Consider the following 17,118-nt stretch of genomic DNA (forward strand, 5'->3'; position numbering starts at 1 on the left):
GCTTCGGAGCTGGGTGTGGGAGCTGTTCTATCGCAACTGAATTTTGATGGTCATGACCAGCCCATAGCTTTTATTAGCAGGAGGCTGACCCCCAGAGAGAAGAATTGGTCAGCTATTGAGAGGGAGGCCTTTGCTGTGGTTTGGGCCCTGAAGAAGTTGAGGCCATACTTGTTTGGCACTCACTTCAAGATTCAGACCGACCATAAGCCCCTCTTGTGGCTAAATCAAATGAAGGGTGAAAACCCCAAACTACTTAGGTGGTCCATTTCCCTACAGGGGATGGACTTCACAGTGGAGCATAGACCTGGCACTGATCATGGCAATGCAGATGGGCTCTCCAGGTATTTCCACTTAGAGCAAGAAGACTCACCTGGTCAAGGTTAGCTTATTGTCCCAAAGTTTGGGGGGGGGTCATGTAGGAGAGTAGGGTCTGCAATCCTATGATCACTCAGATTTTTTGCTTTTGCTTCATTGGTTTACGACTTTCCCCGGCTGTGGGCCTGCCAATCAGACCCACAGCCTAGCTGTTCTCTCTCGAAATTATCACATGTACATTAGGTGCATCCACTAATTGGAACTGGGCCGCCTTGTCAGTCCCTGTCTCAGCATACCACAGGTATCCAGGGCATCGGTGTACCCAGGGCCTACCAGGGGCTGAAGCATGTATTATGCCACCCCTGGAATGGCCGCCCAAATCTGACACAACTGGCTGCACGACAGCTGGGGCCACGTGGTGTAATCACCCGTTGCTGTAGGTGTAGTATTCCTACACCTAAACCCTAAAAATGGACACATGGATTCCTATCAGTCACTCCTATAGCAGGCCTTATCAATCCTGAAGGCAGAGTGCAGGGAATCATGTGGCACGGTGCTCTGGCGCGAGCTGAGCCCGTCGACGGCTTGCGGAACCAAGTCCTAATAGCTGTTCCATGGTGACGCGGGCCAACTACTTTTAATGCAATTGCTAACTTGGGCCTCACCTCACCTATACATGTCGAGTAAGGTGTCATACGAATGGGAATACGAACCCCTCGCCAGCCCCGGCGACGGGGTTAGCATTCCCCCCTTTTAGAGGGACACGACATGGAAGTAACCTTGAACCCCGGTTAAAGTTGACTCAAGCCTCAGCATCACAAAATGGATGCTGCCACCAGACACAAGTCTGACCTCCTGCTGCTGGGGGACCTTCCAGCAAAGGGAGCTTGGACAAAGGGTTTCCTGTCGAGGGCGGTGTTAGCACCATCCCAGACAGGGTTTGTGTATCCCAGGTAGGCAGGGCTGAAAGGAAGGTGATTGCCAGTGGCACCCCGGTGCTCACTGTGCATAGCCCGGCTCAAACCAGTTTCGGGGGCACACCAGCCCCTGAGCTGGCGCGAAGCCGGACAAAGGACAGGGGTGTAACCACCCCCCTCCTGGCTCCACCCATAGGTAGAACCTAGTCACGGGCCAGCCCCTTTCTCTTAGAATAAAGGTAGGAGCGAGTCCCCTTCCCAAATTGGATAATCAGATAATCGGATAACTCCGAATCACGAACCACTTTCCACGAAAGGAACTCTTGACTATTTCTGAAGACTCTCCCTTGTGGCTAAGGAGTAGCCACCCTGCACCAGCAGGCACCATCTAAGCGCTTGCGGTTTGTTGTAAGTCTCTCCTACGGATCAAGACTGCCCAGCTCGACGAGACCCGAGTCCCTGCCATCTCTGACCTTTTACCTCCCTCATCAGCTCAGCTGAGAGTCGTAGGTGTGACGAGACCTGCGGGACCGGCTATCTTCAGAACCTGCACAACGCTTATCTAGCACGCCCACCGAGGGACCCTCGAGTGAGTGCACCTAGGGTTTGAGAAGCCCTAACCCTGAGCAGCTCCAGCATCGAAGTCTGCCTCCCCAGCATCCCCGAGATCTGCGTGGGGGCCCTTCCGCTCCTTGTTGTTCACCGCGTTGTTCGACCACTTGCCGACCGGCTTGTGGCCCTCTTCACGACGCACCACGATTGTTTCATCACTAGTCTGGTTGCTCCAGACTGGCTCTTGCTCCCCTTCAACGGAGGAGTACCACGGACCCTCCTGGTCCACTCCCGACGCCATCTTGACTCCCCCGCTTGGGTGGCCACTGCCAAGATCCGCTGCCCCTTCCTGGGCCCAGCATCATCGACAGCAGACACCTTCGTGGGACAGCTCGCCCTCCATCCTGGTCGCCGCCGCGCCTCCTGGTCCGAGGAACAGCCGAGTCCGACGTCACCCACTCACCTGGTCGAGGTGACTTCAGCCGGTACCCTCCAGGTACCCACACGATCGCTGGCTAGCGGTTGAGAACTGAGTCCCCTCTGCTTTCAGGTTTTCCTTCACCACCGATCCAGGCTTGGATCGCTCTGAACATCGTCACTGGTCGCCTGCCAGCAACTTCTTCTTTCAGGCTCCTGAGACTACACGAGGACTCCCGACATCTTGACGAACTTCACGCAGCCGCTGCCTCCGGGCTAGGTAACTCGAGCATCTCGGTGCTCCATCGCAGGTTCGCTCTACAAGTGTCCAGCTCCTTTTTCGTTTAGTCCCACTGATCGGATCACTCCGGAATCAGTATCTCCAGACTCTAACCATTCGCATTTCACTGTTAGTGTAGATGGTTTCTCGTGCCCCTCGGGCATTTGTGTAAATTGTGCAACTGAAGTATTTTCCTAAGAGTTTTGTAGTGTGCTTAGCTCCCTGACTCATAAAGAGCCAGGGTAGTCTTGTTAGAAATAAATATCCTTTTATTTTCATAACAACTTGTGTGGTGTCCTTTCACTTGGTGTTCAAGGGGTATATGTGATGGTAAACAGCTGGCTTAACACGCCCTCTAGAGTTTAGCCTAAGACTGCTCGTATCCACGCTACTAGGATAGCTGGTCTATAAGGTTGACTTACAACCAATCATCAATAAGGGTCGTTTGGAATGATACACAGTGATCACTAGAATAGTGAGCACTACATATCAGGCCAACTTCTCACACATGGTAACAGGGGCTATGAATTACTTGCATGAGGACAGTGAGGCCTGGCCCTTTGCACGGTAGCTGGAGGAGTGTTTACCTAAACTACTAGACAGGAATGCATCGGATGAGGAGCGGAGCAGATAATCTTGAAGGTGAAATACAGTTTTTGGCAGGCAACAGGCTGGATCAGGCACCGTTAGCCGCGCAGGGAGTAGGACAAAGTTCATGGATACAGATGCGGGCTCAGACTGGAGCTTTCAGAGGCAGAAGGCAGGAAAAGGCTTGATGGCAGAATTCAGGGCCTACTCGCCTGAATCTGTAAAATGTGGAGAGTGAACCACATAAAGTCGGTGGCCTTTCATACTTAGGAATGGAATATCTGACCCATTCATGGCGGATCTGAAAGAGGACATGTTGACGGTGGACGCACATGTATTTGCGTCTTCAAAACTGGAACTGGAGGGAACATACATGTACTTATAGCATGCACATGGAGCCGTTGGGGTCTACGATAGGGGACATAACTGATCACAAAATTCATATTTCCTCAGTACGGCCCAATTGGCCGCGTCCCCTGTCATATATGAGATCGCAAAGGCCACCCTCGAATGGTTAGAAGGAAACGACACTGGTTTGCAGGAAAAGTGCAGGGCTATTTGTGTCAGAAAGGTTTGTATCTTGAGGGGATCACCCGAAAACCTTTCTGGGCTAGCTAAAGGTATGGGAGGAGACACATTCACCTGTATGGGAGATGAAGACGGTGTGGCGTCAAAGGGATTCCTACCCTTTCTGTCCACCCTGTCTCTTAGTGCGGCCGTTTCTGCCTTTGATGCAGCCAATTCCTGCTGTACCGCCAGGAGAGCCTGTAATACATCGTCTAAGGAGGCCATGTGTGTGCGTCACTCGGAACCCAAGGATTTTTATTCGTGGGCGCGTAATTCTGTCACGACCGCCTTCGTTCCTGGGGCTTCGAGTGAGGCAAAGGGTTCCACCTCCCGACATTTCCGGCTCTGATTATATATACACAGAGTACCAGAACAATCAGGCGAGGGACAGGGATGAAGACCTGAGAGGATAGTTAAGAAAGAAAGTAAAACGGAAAACAACTGAAGAGTTAAACACAATAACAGCCTACTCTCATAAGGTCTTACTAAATGTATTGTGTCACCTCACACACTCTGTTTCACTCACAGCGATCACTCACCCTGAGAGGACACACCCTCTCCAAATTCCAAACTATCTTCATTCTCCTTAGGGTTTCTGTTGCCCTCTTTTCCTAAGTACTAACCCACATCCATCTGTGCATCGGGAAGATCCCTTCCCTGTTGTTGTGGTTCCCAAACAATAGTCTTGCACAGAGTTCCAGGGAGCAAAAAACCGGAATGCTAAGAAAGAGATTACTACTTCGCTCCCCTAAATAATGTTATGCCTCTTCCCGGTTCCAGGGAGCTTCTTTGCCCAAAGTCTCGTATTAACTTTTCATACAGCTTATCGCATAGTCACCCTCAAACGAATACGGAAAAGTCTTTACACTCTCTCGCGAGTAAGCGCTACTTGCCAGATGTCGCGTAGTCTCTCGCTCTGAGGAATGTCTCTCTCCGAAACCTGTGAGAGTCCGGTGTTTCTCGAACGCGGCGACGCTTCCCTCAGCGCCCCGCTGGGGGAGTTCCTTGATTGCGAACCCAAAACTCCTTCTCGGGAGTCAGGTGCTCTTCGAACGCGGCGACGCTTACTGCAGCGCCCCGCTGGGGGAGTTCCTTGATTCGGAACCCAACACTCCTTCTCGGGAGTCAGGTGGCGGTGTTTTGCAGCACGACCCAGATACCGCTCTCTTCCCGAAGCCTCAGACGCGGACTCATGCGCCGTCTTGTCTCGGTAACGGGTATCCTCCAATGTGCTTCTCAATCCAGTATTACGCACCGTGATTGGCTCCCGCGATGCGTATTTCAATGGTTTCCGCCCCGCCTCCATACCGCCGAGGATTCTGGGCCTCGTAGTTCTTTCCTGGCGGAACGTGCGGTAGGCGCTCTGGATCAGCGCCTGACACATACTTCCTTCCTCTTGACTCTGCTTCCCTGTGAGGGGTGTTTCAGCAATGGCAAGATGGCTGACTGTGAAATCCTGGTGTTTGTTTGGCTACAAGTCCAAAGAGAGCCCCTGTGCTTCACACAGCAGCACCCAGTACTGTGTATCTTTGGCTGATATTTCACTGAGGTGTGGGTCAGTGCATTCTACCCGGTGAGTTGTGTGGAGTTTGTGTTGAGGGGTGTGTGTGTCTCCACATGCTGGTAAGTATGGTCAGAGCTGTCAGTCCTCCTTCCCACCCGGCCAGACATCCCACCATGAAATATGCTTCCATTGGAGGGCTTGCAAGTTGTCTTTCAGGATGTCAGTCAGTGGTGTCCTGCTTCTGATTTTCACACAAGCCCTACCAGGGCCTTGTGCTCCCCACAGCAGGACCCAGTGTCAGCCATCTTGTCAGTCATTTTCCGCTCACTGTGATGTGGGCATGTTTCACAGAGGTCTTGATGGGCCAATTTTGAGGGGGAGCATTATCTGTGACTACAAACCCCATCATACTTTTGGCTACACTCACTTCACCTGCATCCCCACTATTCCTTCCTGTCAGTCAGCTGCACTGTGAGGTAGTGTGTTTGTGGTGGCAAACTGTCTGGCCGTGTTTATTTGGCTTTGTGCCACTGCCTTCCTCTATTTGTTTGTAGGTTGGTGCATGTCATGACACAGTTCCAAGTCACTATGAGATGGCAGGTATTGTGTTTGTCTGACTGGCATACACATCTTGGGATGATTATCTATTGGTTACTGTGGCTTTCCTTGCGGTGCATGGTTTCATTGTCCCCTTGCCTCACAATATTGAGTTTGTTGTTTGTGTACTCACCAGGCTCTGGTATGTCTGTTAGACCATGGACGCTCTCTGGTGGTAGGATGTCCCGCACCTTCTCCTCCCAGGTCCTGAAGTAGACTGGTTTGACAGGAGGGCCACCGCCGGTGCACTGACTCAGGGCGTGATCTTTCTCAATGAGTTTCTTGACCCTCTTGCACACGTCATACCACCTGTTCTGGATATTGTCCTTTGTGTGCTTTCCTGGTGCTTGTGCATTCACCTTGTTCACGATCCTCGCCCACATCTTGGTTTTCTGTGACATGGGGGCTCCTTTGGACCAATGTACCAAACAAATGTGGCTCTACTCTGATGATCTCGTCTACCAGCATTTCTAACTCACTATCTGTGAACTTTGGATTCTTCTTTGGGGGCATGGTGATGGGTGGTGGTGGTGAGTGATGTGTGTGTGAGGGTGCAAGTGAGGGTGGGTTAGTGTTGGTTTAGCTAGCTGTATGTGTAAGTGCTTTTGGCTAGGTGCTGATGGTGTGTGAGTTGTGTGATGGGTGAGTTGTGAGTGTATCTGTGGTTGCTGTGTGATGGTGTTTGCTGCTGGCTGTGTCTCCTATTTGCAAAGGATCATGGTAGTGATTGATGTCCTTTATATTGGTGGAGTTGTGGGTGTGTCTTTGTCCCAGTTTTTTGGGGGGGGATATTTATTTTCTTTGTCATTGCTTGTTTGGTCCTTTTTTTTGTCTTTTTTCCTTTGTGTTTTCTAGGCATGAAGGAGACGTTCTTCTGACCGAGATGGATGCTGATGTTGGCTCGTGCGGGATTCTCCGCCTCGTTCACGCTGCCTATCTTCTGTGTTTCATACGTGTCAGCCGCGGAGATTTCTATTACTTGTAGGCCCGGTTTTCTGTGCGTGTCGGTCATGCGGCTTGAGCTCCGTGCGAGTCAGTCTGGTTTTACACGCATTGCATTGTACTGCGCGGGTCGGACATCGCGGGTATGTGTCGGTCGGGTTCATTTCGAGTTCGTGTCGGTCGGTGAAACTCGCGTCGGTTTTCCAACCGGATTACTATTTTCCCTACGGCTCGGTCGTACGGCTTATATTTCGTAAGTGTCGGTTGTAATTCACACGCGTTGCATCGTACTGCACGGGTCATACGGCACCGGTCCATGTCGATCCGTCTCCATTTCGGGTCCGTGTCGGTCGGTTTGTTTTGCGGCTGGAATCGGAATCAGCCCCTCTGCTGTAAAAAACACTCCAAAAACCAGATCAAAAAAAGGAAATGTATAGCAACTTGTTTTAAAACAAGAAACAACAATTTCCTTTATTAACCCCTTCCATGCTGGACGGATTCCCCTGCTGTGCTGATCTTTTCCTGCGCGGGCGTGGTCATGACGGAACGGTTCCGTCATGAGCACAGCTCAACCGTGGCTCATGACGGAACCGTTCCGTCATGAGCACCGAAGGGGTTAATAAAAACAAAGCGCGTGAACAACTCCATCCGTTCACCAAAGTCCGAACCTGTAAATAGAAGCAAACAACACCCACCCATAACAAATACATAAACCCACAAATCGAAATAACAACATATAATAAATATAAACACACGTAGTAAAGCAATAAGTAAAATTACATTGCATTCTTATAACATTCGATAGATAATAAAACACAAAATCACTAACCTACGTAAACAACACGTAACTTTCGTAAAAACGTTTAAATAACACTTTTACAAATACATTGACACTACCACTAACTTAACACTACCTTAAAGTAACAAAAAGTAAACTTACAGGAACGGAGACGAAGCAGCTCCTAACAGCGAGGTTCCGTCTTCATAAATGACCCAAACAACGAAGTAGATAGGTCAAAAAGTGAACAAAGGAAAATAAAATGGCGGCATAATTAAAACGAATGTAGGACTAGATCCCCATAGGAATGAATAAAAAATAAGAAGAAAATGCTTTAAAAATGTTTAAAAATGTATAAAATTGTATATATATTTTTTAAACAATGTTTAAAATAAACATATAAAAAATGTAAAATATATATTAATTATTTATTATAAAAAATTATAATATAATAATTAATGTGTATTTAAATATATGTTTATTACATGCACTTATAGGTGCAGATTCCGATCCTGTAAAACCCGGGTACGAATGGTCGTAGGGAGCGTTTTCTCCGTACGACTCGTACCCGGGAATTCCACCTTACAAACCAGCAAGTACGACTCGTACAGAAATACCATTTCTGTACGAATCGTAAAAAACACCGTACGGCTAAAAAATACATACAATTCTGATCCTTGACAGTGCGTCCGCGACGTCCGCACGGAGTCAGGCAGCGTTTTACGGACCAGCAAGTACGATTCGTACCCACAGCACTCCGCACGGCTATATTTTTACGGGAGCCAAAAAGTGCCGGAAAAAAGCTAAGTACGCTGCGATGCACGACAAAAAGGGGGCCCGGTACGTGACGTACACGCCATCACCCACATCGTACGTGTCATCATGTACGGTGCGTACCCCAACATTGCATATGTACGGACCGTACCCCCACCCCCCGTATGTATGGACCGTACCCCCCACCCCCCGTATGTACGGACCGTACCCCCGACCCCCCCATATGTACGGACCGTACCCCCCACCCGCGTATGTCCGCACCGTACCCCAGGCGTACCCCAATCCTCGCGTATGTCCGCACCATATATACGCGAGGATTGGGGTACGCCTGGGGTACGGTGCGGACATACGCGAGGATTGGGGTACGCCTGGGGTACGGTGCGGACATACGCGAAGATTGGCGTACGCCTGGGGTACGGTGCGGACATACGGGGGTGGGGTGTACGGTCCGTACATACGGGGTGGTGGGGGGTACGGTGCGGACGTACGCGGGAGGGGTGGGAGGCTGAGGGGCCGTATAACTCGTACCCCGGCCACAAGTGTACTCGGGGTAGGGGTCGTACAAAGTTCGCTCCGTACGGGGCCTTTTCCATGCGCTTGTGTTTTCGGACGGGCAGTACGGATCGTACTTGCGCGCTCGGACTTCAGATTTACGATTTGTATGTAAAACTGTCTGGGGACGTCTCGTAGACTTTTCCCGAAGCGATTCGTATGTATTTTTCACGTACGAATCATACGTTGCCGTTTGTGCCGGACCCCCCGCCCCCCCGCAGACGGACGCGCTGGACCCCCACCCCGCGTATGTATGGTGCGGACCCCCACCCCCTTATGTACAGTGCGGACCCCCACCCCCGTATGTACGGTGTGGACCCCCACCCCCGTATGTACGGCGCGGACCCCCACCCCCCTGTATGTACAGTGCGGACCCCCACCCCCGTATGTACGGCGCGGACCCCCACCCCCGTATGTACGGCGCGGACCTACGGGGGGGTGTGGGTCTGCACTGTACATACGGGGGTGGGGGTCCGCACCGTACATACGGGGGTGGGGGTCTGCACCGTACATACGGGGGTGGGGTGGGGGTCCACACGGTACATACGCGGGGGTGGGGGTCCGGCGCATCCGTCCGCGGGGGTGCTGGGGGTCCAGCGCGTCCATCCGCGGGGGGCTGGGGGTCGGGCACGTCCATCCACGGGGGGCTGGGGGGGTGTTTGGCACGTATGCGGGCACATGTTTGGACGTCTACATGGTTGCTATAGAGGTTCCCTCCGTACGGTGTTTTTACCATACGGTTGTGCATTCGAACGGACGGGACTGATCGTACTTGCGCGTTCGGACTTCGGTTTCCAGATTCGTATGTACAACTGTCCGGGGACGTGTCGGACACTTTTTCCGACCCGGGGACGTGTCGGGGAATTTTCCCAATGCGATTCGTATGGAGTTTTTACATACGAATCGTACTTGCCAGTTTGTACGGGACTTGTACGATTCGTACGTAAAAAAATCCGGATACGATTCGTACGGGGAATATTTTACACGGATCGGAATCGGCCCCTTAACCCCTTGTGTGCCACGCCCTTTCCCCACCCTGTGCCGGCCGTTGCATTAGCGGGCGGGGTTCATGACGAGCTGGACTCGTCATGGGCACAGCGCAACCGCGGCCCATGACGAGTCCAGCTCGTCATGGGCACACAAGGGGTTAATATGCTATATAATCAAACATAATGTAATAAAATGTACAATGTATATATTCCAACTCCTTAACTTTTGTAAACCATGATATAAAAATGTTTAAAAAAGTTGACGACAACTATTTAGATATTTGAATAAAAAAATATTAAACAATACATTGGATACTTAGGGACCGATTCCGATTCGGGTCGGAAGGGCACCGAACGCGATCAGGCCGGAAAAACTACGAGACGTACGCGTTTTCTCCGGCCGACTCGTACAGCTGTACGAGCGAGCAAGTACGATGCGAGCTACATGAAAATCACCGACCGAGTCGTTTCCGGGTCCAAGCCGCTCTGTACGTCTCGTTCGTAAGCTAACCGTGGCGTGCAATGGATGCGATTCATGACCGAGCCAGTACGATGCACGCATCAGACAGCCTGTGCGAGCCGGAGTGTCCGGCTCGCAAATTGTCCGGGTGGTTGCCTTTGGAGGTCCGTGTCGGACCCCCTGTCACCCGCAGCCCTACGACTCGGACACAGGGGGAGACCCATGGGTCTTCACAACACAGGCATGTACGGTGCGGATGGCACTGACGCGTACCCACTGTAGGGGGCGTACTTGTCCGCGAAGTACCCATTCAGTCAATAGGAGCCCATGTACGCGTCGTATGACCGGCTCCCATTGACTTCTATGGGAGTCCGACCGAACCGAGTCCGGCAGCATACGGCTACATCGTACTCGCTCGGTCGGACTGCAGGACTCTGGCTCGGTCGGAAAACACTCCGGATCCGGCTCGGTCGGAGTGCTTTCCGACCTGGACTGGAATCGGCCCCTGTATATTAATGTTAAAATTATACTGTTTTACTTTACCATTATATATGTATGCCAAAAAAATGTAAAATATTTAAGAACTGTCAAATACATTTGTACATCAATGTAATAAAATATAATTTGTTGAACATATCTAAATAAATGTTTCAATCTCCTAATAAAATGTGAAAAAACATAACAAGGTGTATTATTTTTTGTAATATTGTAATAAATTGTAAAAATAAATTAAATGTCAGAATTTACTATTGTAACTACAACTCCCCAAAAAATATGGGAAAGTGCTGGACGGTAAACTATAACAATTTACTATTCTAACTCCAAATCCAATTAAACTCTGGGAAAGTACTGGATGTTAAACCATAATAATGTACTATTCTAACTCCAAATCCAATTAAACTGTGGGAAAGTGCTGGATGGTATATCATAATAATTTACTATTATAACTCCAAATCCAATTAAACTCTGGGAAAGTGCTGGATAGTAAATAGGGGTGGGCAGAATTTGCGAAATTCACTTTCGCAAATCATCGCGAAAATGTTAAAAATCTCCGCAAATATCGCGAAGATGCTGAAGTTTTATTCCCGCCCGTTCACGGTATGTTCTGTGTGGTCGCGGCTCGCCAACTTACCCATGTGTTGCTTGCGGGCGCGGCCATCTTGTTTTCACTTGTGTCGCGGTGCATGATCGCGAGAAGAAAGACGTGATCGCGTGACGAATGATGTTACTGCGGGCGCGAACTGTCGTGAGACAGCGGAAATGGCTACCAACAATCCAACATCTCGTGGAGAACGCGACCGGATCGGGAAAACTTGTCGGCGAACGCGGGGACTCAGGTAAGGCGATCGCGCGCACGCAAGAATGTATTATTTTACAGCGCGAGGAAGCAAAAAATTTCCGGGAAAATGCGGATTGCGGAAATTTTGACATTTTCGCGCTCTCCGCGGAACGCGAAAATGTCAAATTATTGAAAATTCCAAGAGCAGAACGGATTTTTAGCGCAGGCCTAATAGTAAACCATAATAAATAACTATTCTAACTCCCAATCCCAAAAAATCTCAGGGAAAGTGCTGGATAGTAAACCATAATAATTTACTATTCTAAGTCTAAATCCAATTAAACTCTGAGAAAGTACTGGATGATAACCCATAATAATTTACTTTTCTAACTCCAATTCCAATGAAACTCAGGGAACGTGCTGGATAGTAAACCATAATAAATTAATATTCTAACTCCAAATACAAAATAACTCAGGGAAAGTGCTGGATAGTAAACCATAATAATTTACTATTTTAACTCCAAATCCAATTAGACTCTGGGAAAGTGCTGTTTGGTAAACCATAATAATTTACTATTCTAACTACAAATACAAAAAAACTCAGGGAAAGTGCTGGATAGTAAACCATAATAATTTACTATTCTAACTCCAAATCCAATTAAACTCTGGGAAAGTGCTGTTTGGTAAACCATAATAATTTACTATTCTAACTCCAAATCCAATGAAACTCAGGGAAAGTGCTGGATAGTAAACCATAATAAATTACTATTCTAACTCCAGATCCCAAAAAACTCAGGGAAAGTGATGGATAGTAAACCATAATAATTTACTATTCTAACTCTAAATCTAATTAAACTCTGGGAAAGTGCTTCTGGGGGGGTGGGGGATGCACATGTAAGACCTGCATTTCAATGTACAACGTTACAGGCTCCACGGGGTGCCTGTCACGTTGTGCATTGAAAGGCACATCTTACTTTTGTGGCATTACGGCGGGCGGTGCTGAAAGCATCGCCCGCCTCAATGTCATGAATGCGGGATGCGCCCGCCAGTGTGGCGGGCGCATCCTAATTGTAGATGCGGGACAGCCGCATGCATTGCAGGCGGTCCCGTTTACCGGGGGTAATGACCCCCTAAATATTTAACATCCACCCTTTCATTTACAGTGTGAATAAATATATATCCTTAAAACTATATATAAGCCATTACTAGAATTTTTCTTTCTACATTTAAAAATAAAAAACGTAAATGATAAAAAAATCAAAAATTCATTATCATTATTAGTATTGTTACAAATGTGAAATATATATTTTTTATATTAAACGATTTCATTATTAATTAGATAAATCTTAAAAATTATAATTACAAAACATTTCCAAATGCAATTCAAATATTATAAAAATATAATATTTATCTACATTTATATTAAGATTTTTATCAAATTCTCTTTAAAATTTAAATTAATATATTTTCACTTCTAACAAATATATTATTTTCATATATTTGTTAGGTCCTGGGAGAGGAGAAGCGTTAGAGAAGGCATATGAAAGCGTGGTGTGAATGTTATAGGGAACCCATAACTACCTTTCCCCATGCAACTGGGTACAAGAACTACCGCTCCCACAATCCTCTGAGCGCTCTGTGAGTGGCGTACTTAAGCTCCGCCCACTGGGAGCGCGGGGCTTGCCACTCGGAACACTTCCAGGATTCCCTGCGTTAATGAAATCCCCTTGTCTGGAGAGACCATCCTTCGCCTGTTACTACGAAAACGTCATCGGGCGTGTGGCCCGGTAGCAAGTACCTTTCTGAGTTATAGCACGTCGCGCTACTGAAACTTCTGGGGGCACAGGCACCATTTGACACGCTGACCAGGAGCGCGTACCGGCTCCTCTTACTTTGACCCTCATCGCTTTTTCAGAGCGCCGCCTCCGCACAGCTGAGAGCACTGGGACAACCGCTTCGAGGTTGAAGCGCTCGCACAGACTCCCTTTCATCCAACCCACAGCGCGTTGTTGCTAATGCGAAGCATACGCACAGCGGAGAACGTTCAAACTACCGCAGCAAGAGAGAAGAGCTCGCACAGACTCCCTGTAACTTGCCCCACAGCGCGTTTGCTAGCGCTAAGCCTCTGCACTACAGAGAACACGAGGACAACTATATCGTGGGCGTGTACAGGGTCCTTTTCCTTTACTCCAGTCGATGCTCAGGAACTGTGTGAAAGCAGGAGAACATTGCTCGACTAAGCCTGTTACTTGGTGACGTAACCAAGAAAGAACAGGTTATACACCCTGCTCCTACCGTCTGAACTCCGCACTATTTGAGATAAGTACATTCTCCGTATTATTTGTGACGGCTTAAAGCCCCCCTGGTTTTCTGTCTTAAGTTTGGACACAACTGCTGTACTAAGGAGAGAAGCCTATCTCTGTAAGTGTGCTTTTCCTAGGAGGGTGGGGAGAAGGGAGGTTGGTCCTTAGAGCTTGCATGATGCATGGTGTGTTTATGTCTCACTTTCAGGGCCTTTGGGGTGGAGCCTAATCGAGAGACAGTCCATCTAGTGAAGACAGTCCTGCCCCGCCTCTGCATCAGCAGATTATTTCATTTTGGTTTCTTTGTCCCTTTTTTCCCTTTCCCCCGGAGGAGGTGGGAGACGTGTTGTGTTACTTGAGCACGCACGGGTGTCACCCCTCAGGGGAGAGGGTTAACTAGCTACGCATCGTTCCCGCTGTACCCGGCTACAAGGTGTTTTCTGCCTCCTTCTACGTGATAGAGTGGCAAGCCCACGGTTGCATACAGCCTGAACGATGGACTCCAACACCGTGCTTACTTCGGTGTTGGAAACGCTAACCGCCTTGCGAATAGAAGTAGAAACCCTTCGCAATGAAATGAGTACTATGAGGAGGGAAGTCACCGGGTTGTCCCGTCCTGGCCCTAGCGATGCGAGAGGAGCTCAATACATTAAACCGTGGACGCTTCCTCCTCCAAACCATCAGGGGTTAGGAGTAGGACAGTCAGCTCAGGCGACCGGGGGTGGTTCGAGCCCTTCAACCATTCATGTTATTCAGCCCCCACACTTGCCCTTAGCGCCACCCGAAAGATTTTACGGCGACCCAAAAAAGTTTGGTATTTTCTTGGGGCAGTGCAAGTTGCACTTCTTGTGTAAGCCAGAAGTATTTCATAACGATCAGACAAAAACAGCATTCGTCATGTCCTATCTGGGAGGGAATGCAGCTAGTTGGTCCTTTCCCCTTATAGAGAGGGATGACCCAACCCTGCGAGATTTCGACACTTTTTGTGACGAGATGCGCAAACTATTCGATAGGAAGGCGCACCTCCTTTCCCTTAGACAGGGAACTGCTCACATTGAAACAAGGTAGTCAGGACTTACTTACATACATCACTACCTTTAACAGACTAATCTCTGAAACAGACTGGCCCTTGGAAAAAAGATCCTCCCTCTATTATCAAGGTTTGCGAAGCGAGCTCAAAGACGTCTTGGCCCAAGTGGTACATCTGCCCTCAGCTTGTGATGAGCTAATGGATCTCACTGTACAACTAGATCATAGATTACAGGAGAGGAAAGGAGATAAACCACGTCCTGAGGTCAAATACACAATACCTCGCTCCCGAGCAATCAACGAGGGATCCACCCCCGTCACGGAAGGGAGCGAACCCATGCAAATAGGTTGTTTCAGAGGACCATTAACCCCTGAGGAGAGAGAAAAGAAGAAAACAACGTCTGTGTTTGTATTGCGGGAAGTCTGGGCACTTCATCAAAGAATGTAAAGCAAAAACCCGACTTCCGTATCGAGATAGCAAGGGGGAGCAGAAAGTACCTGCAATGGTTTACTCTTCCGACCCGTCGGAAAACTAGAATGCCCAAACACGATTCAGACCCCTTGTTTGAGGCCCCAAGAGGATGAGTGTGAGACCGGCCTCACGGCGTGGCCCTCTCCATCATCCCGCCAACCTGCAGCCACCCTCAAGACCCGACATCCCCGACTCCGGCCGCCCCAGCCACCCCCCGATCCACGGGCCGGCCAGAGACCTGACAGACTCAACACCCTACCACGCATGCCCAACCGAGGGAGCGGGAACCCTCGAGCCAGACCCAGAGGCGCCAGCCCAGTCACACCTCGGGTCGCCTTCCCCGGGAGGACTCAATCGGCCACCAGGCCCCTGGGGAGCAGGCGCCTCCCCTACCGAGCGTCTGGGGTCCCTCCCAGACCCACCTGAAAATACCAAGAAGTGAGCGGCAGGAAATGCAGCCGAACCCCCTCCGTCACCCCAGTCCCCCCCTCTGCGAGCACTCCGGACTTCAAAGAACCAGCGGAGTATAACAAGGGGTGCCAGAGGAACAAGGAGAGAGAAGACCTGGAACCATCTGAGCCTGCTGACGCTGTCGCGGCTCCTGAACGCTGAAGTCACCTGGGCCTGCTGAGTGACTCGCGGCCTCTTGCTATTGAACCATCTGAGCCCTGCGGACGAGGTCGCGGCTCCCGAACACTGAACCACCTAGGCCTGCTGAGCGACTCGCGGCCTCCAGCATTGAACCATCTAGGCCTGCTGAGCGACTCGCGGCCCCCAGCATTGAACCATCTGAGCCTGCTGACGGAATCGCGGCTCCTGAACTCCGACCCCCTGTGCCTGCTGAGAGACTCGCGGCGCTCCCCTTGAGGACGACTCGATAAGAGATCAGCCAGAGACGCGACACCCTCCAGCTCGAGGATTGTGAGCTTCCGCAGGGTATTTCGCAGAGACACTATCTTGAAAGACTGTCCCGCTACCCCCATTCCCCACGACTGAATTGTGGTACGTTGTGCCACTGCTGTACTATTTGCCTTTTGGATCATAAAGATCCCTGAAATCATCGATAAAAGAACGTATCGTCCTACAAAGAATACGTGTGGTGTCCCTCTGTTCACAGTGCAGCTCAGGGTGTGCGCGCCTGGTTCGGCTTACTTGGGAGAGGTGGGTCAAAGGGGTGGGCAAGACGTGTTCGAACCCCCCTTCCGGTGGACGCCTTTCCAACATTTGGTGGCAGACGACGGGATCCGAGCCGACACCGAAGGAGAGCGTGCAGTAAACGACTGACGCACTACCAAACAGAAATGGAAGGAGAAACCTCCCTGGGTGCCACAGGTACCGAAATAAGCTCACCGTTCCGAGAAGATCAATTGGACTATTACACACATAGAGAACTAAAACAGTTTTGCAAAGACCTTGGCATCGCTACCACCGGACTGAGCACAAATGAAGACTACCAGAAAGTACTGAAAGCCTGGGTCGAGACGGGGGCGCCCCCGACCCAAACGGAAGGAGACTCTACCCATGAACAAACAAGCACCCCGGCGAGAAACAACGGGCCATAGGGAAACCTGTCCGCCGAGGAACTAGCGGACCGAGAGAGAAGCCGCAACCACGAACTGGAACTCGCAAAACTAAAAATCGAGGGAGAGATAAAACTGGCAGAGAAGAAGTTAGCCGTCGAGCAGTTACGGCTACAAGGGGAACTCGAAGAGAAGAGACTCCAAAGGGAGCACGACGAAAAGAAACTCCAGCTAGAACATGAACGCGGCCTGAAGGAAATTGAGTGGCGGGCTAGACACGAAA

The sequence above is a fragment of the Triturus cristatus genome, chromosome 11, assembly GCF_964204655.1.
Source record: "Triturus cristatus chromosome 11, aTriCri1.1, whole genome shotgun sequence".
Lineage (NCBI taxonomy): Eukaryota > Metazoa > Chordata > Amphibia > Caudata > Salamandridae > Triturus > Triturus cristatus.